Source organism: Staurois parvus, unplaced genomic scaffold (genome assembly GCF_062004578.1).
Source record: "Staurois parvus isolate SC_StPar_1 unplaced genomic scaffold, SC_StPar_1.0 ptg000209l, whole genome shotgun sequence".
In the NCBI taxonomy this organism is placed as follows: domain Eukaryota; kingdom Metazoa; phylum Chordata; class Amphibia; order Anura; family Ranidae; genus Staurois; species Staurois parvus.
In genome coordinates, this window is record NW_028318005.1 from 10821175 (window position 1) to 10838833 (window position 17659).

The following is a 17659-nucleotide window of genomic DNA, read 5'->3' on the forward strand; positions in this document are numbered from 1 at the left end:
AATGATGTCTATTTACATGAATGCAACTCAGCATGGAGCAATTTTGGAACTTTGATGCGATTCCAGAACAATTTTGGCCCCATAGAGTTCAAAGGAATCACATAGAAATTGCACGTATATTCGATTCTGATGCGATCTGGAAAGTGATTTCATGTTTTTTAACCTTCAACTCTCCATCCAGGTAAAGCAGCAACACCTTGACTACTAGGGATGAAACTGCATGAAATCCACAGGAGTAAAATCATGTCAAAATCACTCACAAGTTGCACTTCAAATTTATTTATTTCAGGTACTTATATAGCGCTATCAATTTACGCAGCGCTTTACATATATATTGTACATTCACATCGGTCCCTAACCCTCAAGGGGTGTACAATCTAAGGTCCCTAACTCACATTCATTCATACACATACTAGGGCGAATTTAGACAGGAGCCAATTAACCTACCAGCATGTCTTTGGAGTGTGGGAAGAAACCAGAGTACCCGGAGGAAACCCAGGCAGGCACAGGGAGAACATGCAAACTCCAGGCAGGTGGTGCCGAGGTTGGCATACGAACCAATGACCCTAGTTCTGCCAGGTGGAAGTGCTAACCATTTAGGCACAATCTCCTCAAAAACGCATTGCACTTGTTTGAACCAGGCCTTAGAGTCCAGGATCGGGATCCTTGATCCAGCTGGTTACAGTCAGATCAGGAAACTTCATGGGGTTGATTTACTAAAGGTAAAGAGGCTGTTCATTTTGCCCATCAGTTGAATCAGTGCCACCTAACAGTGCAGCCTCATCAGTGGCTCCTCATCAGTGCAGCCTATCTGTGCCAATCAGTGAAGGAGACAAATTAATTTTTTAAAAACTTTATAACAAAACTAAAAAAGCTAAAAAACTAAAACAATGTTTGGTCTTTTTTGGTTTGTTTAGCAAAAAATAAAAACCCCACTGGTGATTAAATACCACCAAAAGAAAGCTCTATTTATCTAAAAAAAAAAAAAAAAAAAAAAAAAAAAAAAGATAAAAATTTAGTTTGGGTACAATGTTGCATGACCGCACAATTGTCATTCAAAGTATAAGACTGCTGAAAGCTGAAAATTGGTCTGGACAGGAAGGGGGTAAAAGTGCCCGGTAGGTTAAACCGGATACAGTGAAGGAAATGCGTTCAGCAGGATTTCTGGCTACCAGATGTCTTTTATGCAGGTAGCAAGTTGAGATTAGAAGCAGTCTTTTAAAGGGAGTTCTGCTAATCTCATTTAATTACCTGTATAAAAGACACCTGTCCACAGGAGCAATCAAACAATTAGATTCCAAACTCTCCACCATGGCAAAGACCAAAGAGCAGTCCAAGGATGTCAGGGACAAGATTGTAGACCTACACAAGGCTGGACTGGGCTACCAAAGTAACACCAAGCAGTTGGTGTAATCATTTGTGAAATGGAAGAAACGCAAAACAACTGTAAGTCTCCCTAGGTCTGTTGCACCATGCAAGATCTCACCTCGTGGAGTGTCAATGATCATGAGAACAGTGAGGAATCATCCCAGAACTACATGTGAGGATCTTGTCAATGATCTTCAGCCACCAAGAAAACAATTGGTAACACACTATGCTGACAAGGATTGAAATCCTGCAGTGCCCACAAGGTCCCTCTGCTCAAGAAAGCACATGTCTGAAGTTTGCCACTAAACATCTGAATGATGCAGAGGAGGACTGGTTGAAAGTGTTGTGGTCAGATGAGACCAAAATCGAGCTCTTTGGCATCAACTCAACAAATTTGGAGGAAGAGGAATGCTGCCTATAACCCCAAGAACACCATCCCAACTGTCAAACATGGTGGTGGAAACATTCTGCTTTGGGGGTGTTTTTTTTGCTAAGGGGACAGGATAACTGCACTGCATCAAAGGGATGATGGACGGGGCAATGTACCATCAAATCTTGGGTGAGAACCTTCTTCCCTCAGCCAGGGCATTGAAAATGGGTCTTGGATTGGTGTTCCAGCATGACAATGACCCAAAACACACAGCCAAGGCAACAAAGGAGTGGCTCAAGAAGAGTGGTCTAGCCAGTCTCCACCCCTTAATCCCATTAAAAATCTGTAGAGGGAGCTGAAAGTTTGAGTTGACAAACGTCAGCCACCAAACCTTAAGGACTTGGAGAGGATCTGCCAGGAGGAGTGGGCCAAAATCCCTCCTGAGATGTGTGCAAACCTGGTGGCCAACTACAGGAAACGTCTGACCTCTGTGATTGCCAACAAGGGATTTGCCACCAAGCACTAAGTCATGTTTTGTGAAGGGGATCAAATACTTATTTCCCTCGTGAACATGCAAATCAGTGCATCATTTGTTAGCCATGCATTTCTTTCGAATTTTTTGTTACTATTCTCTCTCTCAGTGTTACAATACACCATTTGATTTTTAGACTGATCATTTCTTTGTGAGTGGGCAAACATTCAAAATCAGCAGGGGATCAAATTTCTATTTCCTTCACTGTATAACCAAAAATGATCATTTATTTTAATTATGTATAATTTATTATTTTTTAATATTTTTATTAGTTTTTTTTTTAAATATACTGCCTGATGAAGATTTTTTTTGAATACACCATAAAGGCTGTAAAAGCAATCATTTCTCCTACTGCGAGAGCTGCAATTGGTCACAGCTTGTCACATGGTACAAGGCTGTTGTGAATAGCCTTGTAGCGTGTGATCTCTGTGATCATTCACAGATTTCACTAGTAGTAAGCAATGATGTCAGGAAGTGACATCTTGCTTACTACTATTCATGTGATCACTGAGGTCCCGTACAGCGATCAGTGTTCCGCTGTGTCCGGAGGACAAAGCAGACACCAGATTGCGGTGCTGCACGCTCCCATGGAGCACAGACAGGCTCAAAATGCGGGCGCCATTTATGAACGGCAACCCGCTCCTGCACTGCTCCCGCCCGGCCGTTTATGGACATGTGCTGGACGGGAAGTGGTTAAAATGGTGACAACACTGTTCATTCTGCAGTGAAATCACACATGTAGACAGGAGATGGATATTGTCCATACCTCTGTTATTGCATGGTCCACGGTTCAGATTTTAGGTCCTTCTCAGCCCTGACAAAGGGGGACTCTTACAGCACCTGAAACACGTTGACTTTCCTATGAAGATTTTTAAATAAAATCCCATTCTGAACTTTTAGTGGAGGAGTGGTACTTCTATTACTTTATCTATATGGTATTGCACATCTTTTTATTGTATTTTGCCCACAGTCACATCAACCTATGCTTGGAGGCCAACATTAGAAAAGGTGATGTTTTATCATTACATGTGTTTATGTGTTAAAAAAACAATGAAGTCATAATTAAGAGCATGAAGTGACACTGTCATTTTAAGTTGCATTACAGTTAAAAAAAACAAAACAAAACAAAAAAACTATTTTGTAAATCCAGAAACGAGGCTACTTATTGTATGTGTTTTGGGATCACTCAAATTGTCCCCAAAAAATATATTCTGCAGGGAGCTACAGTTAAAAGTCCACAGTGAAATCATGATACAGTTGGAAATGGCTTAGACCAGGGGTGGGCAAAGTTTTTGACTTGAGGGCCGCAATGGGTTCATATATTGGACCTGGGGGCCAGACCAAGAGTAGATGAATGATGTGTATGTGTCATCCATAGTAAGTATAGTAATATTCCCCCATAGTAAGCATAGTAATTCATCCCCCATATAGTAATTCATCCCCCATATAGTAATTCATCCCCCATATAGTAATTCATTCCCCATATTAATTCATCCCCCATATTAAGTCCCCAAGTCCCCCGTGTCAATTCACTTACCTTTGCTTCGCGCGTTCCTATCGCCGTATTCTCGCGCCGTTCCGGTGTAGCATGAAAATCTGTCTCCTATGAGGATCTGTCCCCCTCAACGTATCTGCGCATGTGCCAGTTTCAGGCATTAGCAGCCGATCGGCGATCTCCGGCACATGCGCAGATACGTCGAGGGGGACAGATCCTCATAGGAGACAGATTTTCATGCTACACCGGTCTTCAGGGCAGACTGTGAGAGGAGCCTAGCGGGAGCCTAGCTCCGCGGGCCGGATTAAAAGGTCCGCCGGGCTGTATACGGCCCGCGGGCCGTAGTTTACCCATTGCTGGCTTAGACAATCCTGAAATCCATCTGCAGATGAAACCATGCTTAATGCAAGCAGGTTAATTTTGCATCCTAAGTCCCAAGAGTTCCATTGTCCGCTGGAAGAAGGGCAGGGGTGGAGCCTGGATATGTGCAGGGTACCTCCCTCGAGGATCCTTTGGCATTAACAGCTGGTGAAGGTGGAGGTGAAGAGGCATCCGATGCATCAGCTGGCTTGAAAAATGCATCTTACGAAGAATCCTCTCTTCTACCCGCTGGAGAAAACCAAGACAAACATGAATCGGTTTGTTACCACAATGTTCAGTAAACTTCTCTGGTGTTGGATAAATACAATGGATAGGTTTTCCTATTGAGATGATTTATTAGGATGGGAAATGTCTCCAATAGGGACACAAACAACAATACAATTTAAGCCGTGAAGAGGGGTTAGAACATCTGAAATGGTTTACTATCTGCGCCTTTCTGTCACGGTGATAATCCCTTTTATTTGGTGAACAGGAATTAAGGGGGAAGTCTATCAAACAGGTTCACAGGCAGAAATAAAAGCCTGACAGAAATGCAATTCTTCCTCAAGCCATCTAAAGCTAGAGATACATTTTGGTTGGAGTTTAAAGCCCAGGCTCACCCCTGCAGCCCGAGTTGTTTTGTTTACTTTTGCCCTGACTGGGTGACCATTTGCCTAGAGTTGAGCTTTCATTTTGGCTGTCTGAAGTGAAATTATGTCTCCCAATGAGTCTGGAATGCCAACAGGGTCTAAATGATTATCATCACTTTTTGCTCTTCAATGCCGTAGTATGTTATTAAATAAAAATAAATTTTCTTGTGTTTATTTTTTATTATAGGTCTCGTCATAAACATAATTTTAAACAAATATTAAAGCAGAACTCTAGGCATATACCTACAGCTACAATACAGATGAGATGGTATCAAAAGGTTTGGCGACTACCACTGTTTACAAGAAAGTACTTTATCTACGTTCACACACTTCCACCTTCAACATAGTCCCCTTGCACAGCAATACAGCGCTCCCAGTGTTCCGGTCACTTCTGGAATGTGTCCTGGAGGTCTTCTTTTCAAAGCGCATCAAGCACCTTCTGCTATTCTTGGATCTCTTCTTTACAAAGAGGGTAAAGTCTGCAGGAGCCAGATTTGGTGAGTGCAGAAGTGAGATAATTGCAGCCTGGGGTCGAACTTGGCAGCAACATGTTGTTGGGAATGCAACACAATGTACTATAATGTACTATATATAGTGTTGTATGTTAATATCACTTGACCAGTAGATGGCACTGTACACTAAGGTTATTAGTTGTGCATATTTGTAAAACTTGTTGGTTCTCTATTCTTCTCTCTCATCGCAAACCAAGATGTCTGCTGTCACAGTTTGCTGAAATGTGTTCTGTATGTTTGTAACTTAAGCCACACAAGTAAAGGCAGAGTTCTGCCTCATCACAAGCTACCAGTGTCTTCTCTAACACATAACCAACACATGTCACATGTTCAAATCACACATGAGGATAGCCTGGACTGCCTTCATGTTTCTTCAGGGGTGCCTTGGCCAAATGCCCAAAACTTGTATACAAGCCTGCCTTTTAGTTACACAAAGCCACAGGGTTTTCATTGTGCAACATTATGACCTTCTAGGTGCCAGCATCCTGACAACCAATGACATCATCAGTTGAAAAGCAGGATGTCAGCTGCCTGCACAGCATCCTAGTTTGACCCTTCCCTGCCCCCCTCCATCAGTGCTGGGGTCACATTAGCTCAGTGATGGAGAAAAACTGAGGGAGAGGAGAAACATGGGAATACTAGTCAGTACCAGTGTGCAAAAGTGTATTTGCTTTGGAAGAATGAATCCCCTCTAATGTTGGGTGTCCTACATGTGTGGATGTTGCTGCGTTATATAAAACATTTCACTTTTAGAATGGGGTGCCTCAAGACTGTCCATTTTAAAAGGGTGCCTCGGGATTGTCCATCATTTTTAAGGGTGCCTCGGGATTGTCCATCATTTTTAAGGGTGCCTAAACTGTAAAAAAGGTTGAGAAACACTGCCGTATGATATACCGACAATGGCAGCAATGTTGTGGATTGTTCTCCAATGATCATCATGCACAAATTGCCGATTGGTTTCGACATTTTCGAGGGTTGAGCTTGTTGAAGGTCTTCCTGATCTCTCCTCGTCTTCCAGTGATGTTCTTCTGCTCTTGAAGCACATGTGCTACTCAAAACACTTCAACCAACTCATTGCAGCATTGCCATAAACTTTCTGAATCATGTCAAATGTCTCTGTGGCAGATTTGTCCAGTTTCAAACAGAATTTCACGTTTGCCCTTTGTTTTTTTTATTGCAGTAGTTAATACTTACAGACCTTATTCCCCTACACCCCCTGTGACTGAAAAGTGAATAGAAAAGCAGTAGGTTTGATAGGCTGAACTCTGGCACTTCACTCTCTCCTCCTATCGGGATACGCCACAGCAAAAGGAAATGCAGCAAACATTACTGCCTCCTTTATGCTGTTTCTCTTACTCCCAGTCTGAGCTCTGCTGTTTGAGGAACTACAAGATGCTGATACTGAGTCACATTCAGGCACTTACACTGCTTACATTAACCTCTTGCCGTTCACGTAATGCAAAATGAGTGGGCTTTAGAACCCACACATCTCATATATGCGTCCGTGGAAGGCAGAGCTTTATGAATTGAAGGCGTGCTCACGTCGTATACCCAGCACAGTGACCAAGCTGTCAAAGACAGCCTTTGGTCTCTATAAGGGCTCATGTACACGGGGTGTTTGGAAAACTCTTCTGAACTATGGAAACTGACTGCTGTAAAACGTAGGTTAAAAAAACATCAGTTTAGCTGCGTTTGCATACCGTGTTTATGCACGTTTGTGTTTAGAAGCATTTTTAAAAGATAACCTCAGGAGACCTTCCCAAACGCCCAGAATGCACTGAAAAACAGTAAAAAAGTGAAAACACTTTGCATGCATTTCTGATGATGAAAAAAGGCTCTGGACAGCATCTGGATATGGACCAGTTAAAAAAATGCTTCTAAACGCAAATGCTTATAAACGCAGTTAACCACGTTTACAAGCGTTTGAAACGCTGGTAAAATCTACTCCAGTTTGGTGCGTTCAAAAAAACAACTGTAAACTCAACTGCCTGTAAATGACTGTAAACGACTCTGTGTACATGGACACATAGGAAAACATAAAGGAGAGTTCAGGGGCTGCAGAAAAAAATGCTGAATGGCTCCTGAACGTCAGTTTATCAGCTGCAGTGTACATGAGCCCTTAATGATTGGAAGCTGGCAGGACTGGCTCACAATCACATAACCACTGATAGGCAATTGCAATGATCACACGATCGGCTGGTCTTTCCCACCCACCAGGCATAAAGACCCTGATACAGAGACCCTGGGCTGGGCTGGAAGGGGTTACAAAATACACGGAATGATAACAGAGCTGCATTCAATTGTGTCTTATATCTGCCTGGAGTTCACATTTCGGCAAAGAGCAGCAACGCTTCACGTTGTAAGATTTTGTATACTGGCTCTAGAACATTATTTATACTGGAAATGTGACAGGTACTCTTTAAGAAAATCAGCCAAGCATCTACCTGAGTTTGTGGAAGAGCCACATCAAAGGGGATATAGATGTCCTTTCCCAAAATCTTTACTACCCGCATGCTGTACGTGTGATCGCCAAGTACTGGACAAAACTTCAGGGTGCATTGAACCAGCAGCTGGTCTTTAAAGACTGCAAATAAAAAGTAGTAAAAAATATAAAATAATGATAAATGCAAATAATCCTCCCCAAAAGGAGCAATTCCATTTTTAGGTGACTGTAAGACAGTGGTCTCCCAACTGCGGCCCGGGGGCCAGATGTGGCCTTTTTCTTGGCTTTATCCGGCCCTTGGGACACTATTTCCCTTCACTGTCAGGAACAGTGGGGGATACTGTAGTTCCTGACAGACAACGGGACACCCACATTCTCCTCACTGACACCAATGATGGGACACTATTCTTCTCATTAACAATGACAGGGCACTACTCCTCCCGCTGACACCAATGACGGGGCACTACTCCTCCCGCTGACACCAATGACGGGGCACTACTCCTCCCGCTGGCACCAAAGACGGGGCACTACTCCTCCCGCTGGCACCAAAGACGGGGCACGACTCCTCCCGCTGGCACCAAAGACGGGGCACTACTCCTCCCGCTGGCACCAAAGACGGGGCACTACTCCTCCCGCTGGCACCAAAGACGGGGCACTACTCCTCCCGCTGGCACCAAAGACGGGGCACTACTCCTCCCGCTGGCACCAAAGACGGGGCACTACTCCTCCCGCTGGCACCAAAGACGGGGCACTACTCCTCCCGCTGACACCAATGACGGGGCACTACTCCTCCCGCTGACACCAATGACGGGGCACTACTCCTCCCGCTGACACCAATGACGGGGCACTACTCCTCCCGCTGACACCAATGACGGGGCACTACTCCTCCCGCTGACACCAATGACGGGGCACTACTCCTCCCGCTGACACCAATGACGGGGCACTACTCCTCCCGCTGACACCAATGACGGGGCACTACTCCTCCCGCTGACACCAATGACGGGGCACTACTCCTCCCGCTGACACCAATGACGGGGCACTACTCCTCCCGCTGACACCAATGACGGGGCACTACTCCTCCCGCTGACACCAATGACGGGGCACTACTCCTCCCGCTGACACCAATGACGGGGCACTACTCCTCCCGCTGACACCAATGACGGGGCACTACTCCTCCCGCTGACACCAATGACGGGGCACTACTCCTCCCGCTGACACCAATGACGGGGCACTACCCTTCCCGCTGACACCAATGACGGGGCACTACCCTTCCCGCTGACACCAAAGACGGGGCACTACTCCTCCCGCTGGCACCAAAGACGGGGCACTACTCCTCCCGCTGGCACCAAAGACGGGGCACTACTCCTCCCGCTGGCACCAAAGACGGGGCACTACTCCTCCCGCTGGCACCAAAGACGGGGCACTACTCCTCCCGCTGGCACCAAAGACGGGGCACTACTCCTCCCGCTGGCTCCAAAGACGGGGCACTACTCCTCCCGCTGGCACCAAAGACGGGGCACTACTCCTCCCGCTGGCACCAAAGACGGGGCACTACTCCTCCCGCTGGCACCAATGACGGGGCACTACTCCTCCCGCTGACACCAATGACGGGGCACTACTCCTCCCGCTGACACCAATGACGGGGCACTATTCCTCCCGCTGACACCAATGACGGGGCACTATTCCTCCCGCTGACACCAATGACGGGGCACTATTCCTCCCGCTGACACCAATGACGGGGCACTATTCCTCCCGCTGACACCAATGACGGGGTACTATTCCTCCCGCTGACACCAATGACGGGGCACTACTCCTCCCGCTGGCACCAAAGACGGGGCACTACTCCTCCCGCTGGCACCAAAGACGGGGCACTACTCCTCCCGCTGGCACCAAAGACGGGGCACTACTCCTCCCGCTGGCACCAATGACGGGGCACTATTCCTCCCGCTGACACCAATGACGGGGCACTATTCCTCCCGCTGACACCAATGACGGGGCACTACTCCTCCCGCTGACACCAATGACGGGGCACTACTCCTCCCGCTAACACCAATGACGGGGCACTACTCCTACCGCTGACACCAATGACGGGGCACTACTCCTCCCGCTGACACCAATGACGGGGCACTACTCCTCCCGCTGACACCAATGACGGGGCACTACTCCTCCCGCTGACACCAATGACGGGGCACTACTCCTCCCGCTGACACCAATGACGGGGCACTACTCCTCCCGCTGACACCAATGACGGGGCACTACTCCTCCCGCTGACACCAATGACGGGGCACCCTTCCTCTCGCTGACACCAATAACGGGGCACTATTCCTCTCGCTGACACCAATAACGGGGCACTATGCCTCCCGCTGACACCAATGACGGGGCACCCTTCCTCTCGCTGACACCAATGACGGGGCACTATTCCTCCCATTGACACCAAAGATGGGACACTATTCCTCCCATTGACACCAATGATGGGGCACTATTCCTCCCACTGATACCAATGATGGGGCACTATTCCTCCCACTGACACCAATGATGGGACACTATTCCTCTCACTGATACCAATGATGGAGCACTGTTCCCCCCACTGATACCAATGATGGGGCACTATTCCTCTCACTGATACCAATGATGGGGCACTATTCCTCCCATTGACACCAATGATGGGGCACCATTCCTCTCACTGATACCTCCGATGGGGCACTATTTCTCTTACGAATACCAATAATGAGGCACTATTGCTTCAACTGACACCAATGAAGGACCACTATTACTCTCCCAATACTAACAGTGTAGCATTTACTCCACTGACACCAGGACGCCTGTTTCTCCTACCGGCTACAGTCTAGCCCCCCTAAAGTCTGAAGGACAGTAATCTTGCCCTTTATTTAGAAATTGTGGACACCGCTGCTGTAAATTATGTTCAACACATTGGGGGGGGGAATAAAAAAAAAAAATGAAATGCACATCTTTTACCTGCTAAATAATGTGCATTTACTATTTTTTTGTAAACGTTAGTAAACTGGATAAAACAATCTTTATGTATCCTTTGTTACTTCTGATCTCCTGCAGCTTCTTCCTGTCTACATGCACTCCAGTGATGGCTGCATAACATTTCTCAGGGTGGGTTTCCTGATGACAGCAGTAGACCATGCCTGTGTGATGTGGGTTCAAACAGCCACTTGTAATCTCTGTAAGAGGTCGTGTTACAGTGTGACAACATAGGAGCACAACTGGTAGACAAAGACAGAGCGTTGTCGCCCTGTAACAGGAAGTGCCTGCACAAGTACATTCATGGCAGGATCAGCAGGAATTATTAGAATGAAAAGTTGCAGATTTGAAAAGCTTGTATGTGATTTTAGCAATTGGATTTACATTTAACCTCTTCATGCCGGCCGAACCCAAATGTCCGGCCTGCCGGCGTTTGGGCCTAGACGCCGAGCGGCCACACATTTGCGTTCTATTAAAAAAGAACATATGTGCTGAGAGTGCCCGCCCTGCACGCTCCCAGGACACATGTCTGGTACTCACGGAAATATCCCGATCTCCACTTTCGATCGAGACCTTTCCCGATCATGTGACCGCCGTGACAACGTGTCACGGCGGTCACATGATCCTAAACCCCGCCTCCCAGTTTTCTGAAACCCTTAAAAGGGCCGGGAGGCGCCAGCACCAAGAGGTTAGAGCACTACGCACTCATTGAAAATATACTGTACATGGCCTTCCACCACAGGTGCGCTGCCTTTGCCCTCTGTCCTTGTTACATAGAGCAGTACAGGGGTTCCAGGACATGCAAACGTCTCACCACTGACTATCATTGAGCCTACAGAGCATTTATGATGTACCTTTCATGGGCTGCAGCTGTAACAAAGAACAACCATCCACAGAGTCCAGAACCTTATAGAATGTACGTCTCCTTCAATTCTCTTCTCTCCAGGCTCCCTTTGGATGGGTCAGTCACTAGAATGACCTGTACAAAAATCATAAACTGCATCTACACAGAAAAATAACTCAACACATCTGCTTATTTCATACCTCCTTCCCCCAGCAACATGCTAATGACATTTTTAAATAAAATCTTTTCATTGCATACCTTATTTTAGACCCAGTGACACTATCACTGGGTGTCTGTGCTTCTCTATGCAGTGCAGGCAGATCATGGCTATTGTGAGGGGCCAACAAGGTGCTGTACATACAGTAGTTTCCTAAATACACCACAGCCCCCTGCTTTAGTACTCCTTTCAAGAGCCCTCAGTGCCTAAGAAAACAATGAGCTGGTTCTTGGGAGGAGTTATGCAAATATTAAAGTGTCTTGATTAGTGGGAGCAGTGGGCATTCCGAGTCAGGCTTTATTTGTATGCAGACCCCCCTAGGTAACACCCCCAAGTGATCCTGAGCCTGCATGATTGGAAAAAACTGAAATCCAATGAATGAAAGGGTTGGGCCAGGGACAGTCAGGCTGGGGAGGAAAGGCCTAGAGCAGTGGTTCTCAACCTTTCTAACGCCGCGACCCTTTAATACAGTTCCTCATGTTGTGGTGACCCCCAACCATAAAATTATTTTCGTTGCTACTTCATAACTGTAATTTTGCAGGAGGAATAGTGCCCCGTCATTGGTGTCAGTGGGGGGAGGATCAGCGCCCCGTCCTTGGTGTCAGTGGGGGGAGGATCAGCGCCCCGTCCTTGGTGTCAGTGGGGGGAGGAACAGCGCCCCGTCCTTGGTGTCAGTGGGGGGAGGAACAGCGCCCCGTCCTTGGTGTCAGTGGGGGGAGGAACAGCGCCCCGTCCTTGGTGTCAGTGGGGGGAGGAACAGCGCCCCGTCCTTGGTGTCAGTGGGGGGAGGAACAGCGCCCCGTCCTTGGTGTCAGTGGGGGGAGGAACAGCGCCCCGTCCTTGGTGTCAGTGGGGGGAGGAACAGCGCCCCGTCCTTGGTGTCAGTGGGGGGAGGAACAGCGCCCCGTCCTTGGTGTCAGTGGGGGGAGGAACAGCGCCCCGTCCTTGGTGTCAGTGGGGGGAGGAACAGCGCCCCGTCCTTGGTGTCAGTGGGGGGAGGAACAGCGCCCCGTCCTTGGTGTCAGTGGGGGGAGGAACAGCGCCCCGTCCTTGGTGTCAGTGGGGGGAGGAACAGCGCCCCGTCCTTGGTGTCAGTGGGGGGAGGAACAGCGCCCCGTCCTTGGTGTCAGTGGGGGGAGGAACAGCGCCCCGTCCTTGGTGTCAGTGGGGGGAGGAACAGCGCCCCGTCCTTGGTGTCAGTGGGGGGAGGAACAGCGCCCCGTCCTTGGTGTCAGTGGGGGGAGGAACAGCGCCCCGTCCTTGGTGTCAGTGGGGGGAGGAACAGCGCCCCGTCCTTGGTGTCAGTGGGGGGAGGAACAGCGCCCCGTCCTTGGTGTCAGTGGGGGGAGGAACAGCGCCCCGTCCTTGGTGTCAGTGGGGGGAGGAACAGCGCCCCGTCCTTGGTGTCAGTGGGGGGAGGAACAGCGCCCCGTCCTTGGTGTCAGTGGGGGGAGGAACAGCGCCCCGTCCTTGGTGTCAGTGGGGGGAGGAACAGCGCCCCGTCCTTGGTGTCAGTGGGGGGAGGAACAGCGCCCCGTCCTTGGTGTCAGTGGGGGGAGGAACAGCGCCCCGTCCTTGGTGTCAGTGGGGGGAGGAACAGCGCCCCGTCCTTGGTGTCAGTGGGGGGAGGAACAGCGCCCCGTCCTTGGTGTCAGTGGGGGGAGGAACAGCGCCCCGTCCTTGGTGTCAGTGGGGGGAGGAACAGCGCCCCGTCCTTGGTGTCAGTGGGGGGAGGAACAGCGCCCCGTCCTTGGTGTCAGTGGGGGGAGGAACAGCGCCCCGTCCTTGGTGTCAGTGGGGGGAGGAACAGCGCCCCGTCCTTGGTGTCAGTGGGGGGAGGAACAGCGCCCCGTCCTTGGTGTCAGTGGGGGGAGGAACAGCGCCCCGTCCTTGGTGTCAGTGGGGGGAGGAACAGCGCCCCGTCATTGGTGTCCGTGGGAGGAACAGCGCCCCGTCATTGGTGTCCGTGGGAGGAACAGCGCCCCGTCATTGGTGTCCGTGGGAGGAATAGCGCCCCGTCATTGGTGTCCGTGGGAGGAGGAATAGCGCCCCATCCTTGGTGTCAGTGGGGGGAGGAATAGCGCCCCATCCTTGGTGTCAGTGGGGGGAGGAATAGCGCCCCATCCTTGGTGTCAGTGGGGGGAGGAATAGCGCCCCATCCTTGGTGTCAGTGGGGGGAGGAATAGCGCCCCATCCTTGGTGTCAGTGGGGGGAGGAATAGCGCCCCATCCTTGGTGTCAGTGGGGGGAGGAATAGCGCCCCATCCTTGGTGTCAGTGGGGGGAGGAATAGCGCCCCATCCTTGGTGTCAGTGGGGGGAGGAATAGCGCCCCATCCTTGGTGTCAGTGGGGGGAGGAATAGCGCCCCATCCTTGGTGTCAGTGGGGGGAGGAATAGCGCCCCATCCTTGGTGTCAGTGGGGGGAGGAATAGCGCCCCATCCTTGGTGTCAGTGGGGGGAGGAATAGCGCCCCATCCTTGGTGTCAGTGGGGGGAGGAATAGCGCCCCATCCTTGGTGTCAGTGGGGGGAGGAATAGCGCCCCATCCTTGGTGTCAGTGGGGGGAGGAATAGCGCCCCATCCTTGGTGTCAGTGGGGGGAGGAATAGCGCCCCATCCTTGGTGTCAGTGGGGGGAGGAATAGCGCCCCATCCTTGGTGTCAGTGGGGGGAGGAATAGCGCCCCATCCTTGGTGTCAGTGGGGGGAGGAATAGCGCCCCATCCTTGGTGTCAGTGGGGGGAGGAATAGCGCCCCATCCTTGGTGTCAGTGGGGGGAGGAATAGCGCCCCATCCTTGGTGTCAGTGGGGGGAGGAATAGCGCCCCATCCTTGGTGTCAGTGGGGGGAGGAATAGCGCCCCATCCTTGGTGTCAGTGGGGGGAGGAATAGCGCCCCATCCTTGGTGTCAGTGGGGGGAGGAATAGCGCCCCATCCTTGGTGTCAGTGGGGGGAGGAATAGCGCCCCATCCTTGGTGTCAGTGGGGGGAGGAATAGCGCCCCATCCTTGGTGTCAGTGGGGGGAGGAATAGCGCCCCATCCTTGGTGTCAGTGGGGGGAGGAATAGCGCCCCATCCTTGGTGTCAGTGGGGGGAGGAATAGCGCCCCATCCTTGGTGTCAGTGGGGGGAGGAATAGCGCCCCATCCTTGGTGTCAGTGGGGGGAGGAATAGCGCCCCATCCTTGGTGTCAGTGGGGGGAGGAATAGCGCCCCATCCTTGGTGTCAGTGGGGGGAGGAATAGCGCCCCATCCTTGGTGTCAGTGGGGGGAGGAATAGCGCCCCATCCTTGGTGTCAGTGGGGGGAGGAATAGCGCCCCATCCTTGGTGTCAGTGGGGGGAGGAATAGCGCCCCATCCTTGGTGTCAGTGGGGGGAGGAATAGCGCCCCATCCTTGGTGTCAGTGGGGGGAGGAATAGCGCCCCATCCTTGGTGTCAGTGGGGGGAGGAATAGCGCCCCATCCTTGGTGTCAGTGGGGGGAGGAATAGCGCCCCATCCTTGGTGTCAGTGGGGCGAGGAATAGCGCCCCATCCTTGGTGTCAGTGGGGCGAGGAATAGCGCCCCATCCTTGGTGTCAGTGGGGCGAGGAATAGCGCCCCATCCTTGGTGTCAGTGGGGGGAGGAATAGCGCCCCATCCTTGGTGTCAGTGGGGGGAGGAATAGCGCCCCATCCTTGGTGTCAGTGGGGGGAGGAATAGCGCCCCATCCTTGGTGTCAGTGGGGGGAGGAATAGCGCCCCATCCTTGGTGTCAGTGGGGGGAGGAATAGCGCCCCATCCTTGGTGTCAGTGGGGGGAGGAATAGCGCCCCATCCTTGGTGTCAGTGGGGGGAGGAATAGCGCCCCATCCTTGGTGTCAGTGGGGGGAGGAATAGCGCCCCATCCTTGGTGTCAGTGGGGGGAGGAATAGCGCCCCATCCTTGGTGTCAGTGGGGGGAGGAATAGCGCCCCATCCTTGGTGTCAGTGGGGGGAGGAATAGCGCCCCATCCTTGGTGTCAGTGGGGGGAGGAATAGCGCCCCATCCTTGGTGTCAGTGGGGGGAGGAATAGCGCCCCATCCTTGGTGTCAGTGGGGGGAGGAATAGCGCCCCATCCTTGGTGTCAGTGGGGGGAGGAATAGCGCCCCATCCTTGGTGTCAGTGGGGGGAGGAATAGCGCCCCATCCTTGGTGTCAGTGGGGGGAGGAATAGCGCCCCATCCTTGGTGTCAGTGGGGGGAGGAATAGCGCCCCATCCTTGGTGTCAGTGGGGGGAGGAATAGCGCCCCATCCTTGGTGTCCAAGAGGGGAGGAATAGCGCCCCATCCTTGGTGTCCAAGAGGGGAGGAATAGCGCCCCATCCTTGGTGTCCAAGAGGGGAGGAATAGCGCCCCATCCTTGGTGTCCAAGAGGGGAGGAATAGCGCCCCATCCTTGGTGTCCAAGAGGGGAGGAATAGCGCCCCATCCTTGGTGTCCAAGAGGGGAGGAATAGCGCCCCATCCTTGGTGTCCAAGAGGGGAGGAATAGCGCCCCATCCTTGGTGTCAGTGGGGGGAGGAACAGCGCCCCATCCTTGGTGTCAGTGGGGGGAGGAACAGCGCCCCATCCTTGGTGTCAGTGGGGGGAGGAACAGCGCCCCATCCTTGGTGTCAGTGGGGGGAGGAACAGCGCCCCATCCTTGGTGTCAGTGGGGGGAGGAACAGCGCCCCATCCTTGGTGTCAGTGGGGGGAGGAACAGCGCCCCATCCTTGGTGTCAGTGGGGGGAGGAACAGCGCCCCATCCTTGGTGTCAGTGGGGGGAGGAACAGCGCCCCATCCTTGGTGTCAGTGGGGGGAGGAACAGCGCCCCATCCTTGGTGTCAGTGGGGGGAGGAACAGCGCCCCATCCTTGGTGTCAGTGGGGGGAGGAACAGCGCCCCATCCTTGGTGTCAGTGGGGGGAGGAACAGCGCCCCATCCTTGGTGTCAGTGGGGGGAGGAACAGCGCCCCATCCTTGGTGTCAGTGGGGGGAGGAACAGCGCCCCATCCTTGGTGTCAGTGGGGGGAGGAACAGCGCCCCATCCTTGGTGTCAGTGGGGGGAGGAACAGCGCCCCATCCGTGGTGTCAGTGGGGGGAGGAACAGCGCCCCATCCGTGGTGTCAGTGGGGGGAGGAACAGCGCCCCATCCTTGGTGTCAGTGGGGGGAGGAATAGCGCCCCATCCTTGGTGTCAGTGGGGGGAGGAATAGCGCCCCATCCTTGGTGTCAGTGGGGGGAGGAATAGCGCCCCATCCTTGGTGTCAGTGGGGGGAGGAATAGCGCCCCATCCTTGGTGTCAGTGGGGGGAGGAATAGCGCCCCATCCTTGGTGTCAGTGGGGGGAGGAATAGCGCCCCATCCTTGGTGTCAGTGGGGGGAGGAATAGCGCCCCATCCTTGGTGTCAGTGGGGGGAGGAATAGCGCCCCATCCTTGGTGTCAGTGGGGGGAGGAATAGCGCCCCATCCTTGGTGTCAGTGGGGGGAGGAATAGCGCCCCATCCTTGGTGTCAGTGGGGGGAGGAATAGCGCCCCATCCTTGGTGTCCAAGAGGGGAGGAATAGCGCCCCGTCCTTGGTGTCCAAGAGGAGAGGAATAGCGCCCCGTCCTTGGTGTCCAAGAGGGGAGGAATAGCGCCCCGTCCTTGGTGTCAGTGGGGGGAGGAATAGCGCCCCGTCCTTGGTGTCAGTGGGGGGAGGAATAGCGCCCCGTCATTGGTGTCCGTGGGAGGAATAGCGCCCCGTCATTGGTGTCCGTGGGAGGAATAGCGCCCCGTCATTGGTGTCCGTGGGAGGAATAGCGCCCCGTCATTGGTGTCCGTGGGAGGAATAGCGCCCCGTCATTGGTGTCCGTGGGAGGAATAGCGCCCCGTCATTGGTGTCCGTGGGAGGAATA

The 17659-nt window shown here is 51.9% G+C and overlaps 1 pseudogene; it reads right to left on the reverse strand.

The window, feature by feature from the left end:
- Positions 1-263: 263 nt before the first annotated feature.
- Positions 264-17659, reverse strand: part of LOC149461164 (mitochondrial mRNA pseudouridine synthase RPUSD3-like) — a 35310-nt pseudogene continuing 17914 nt past the window's right edge.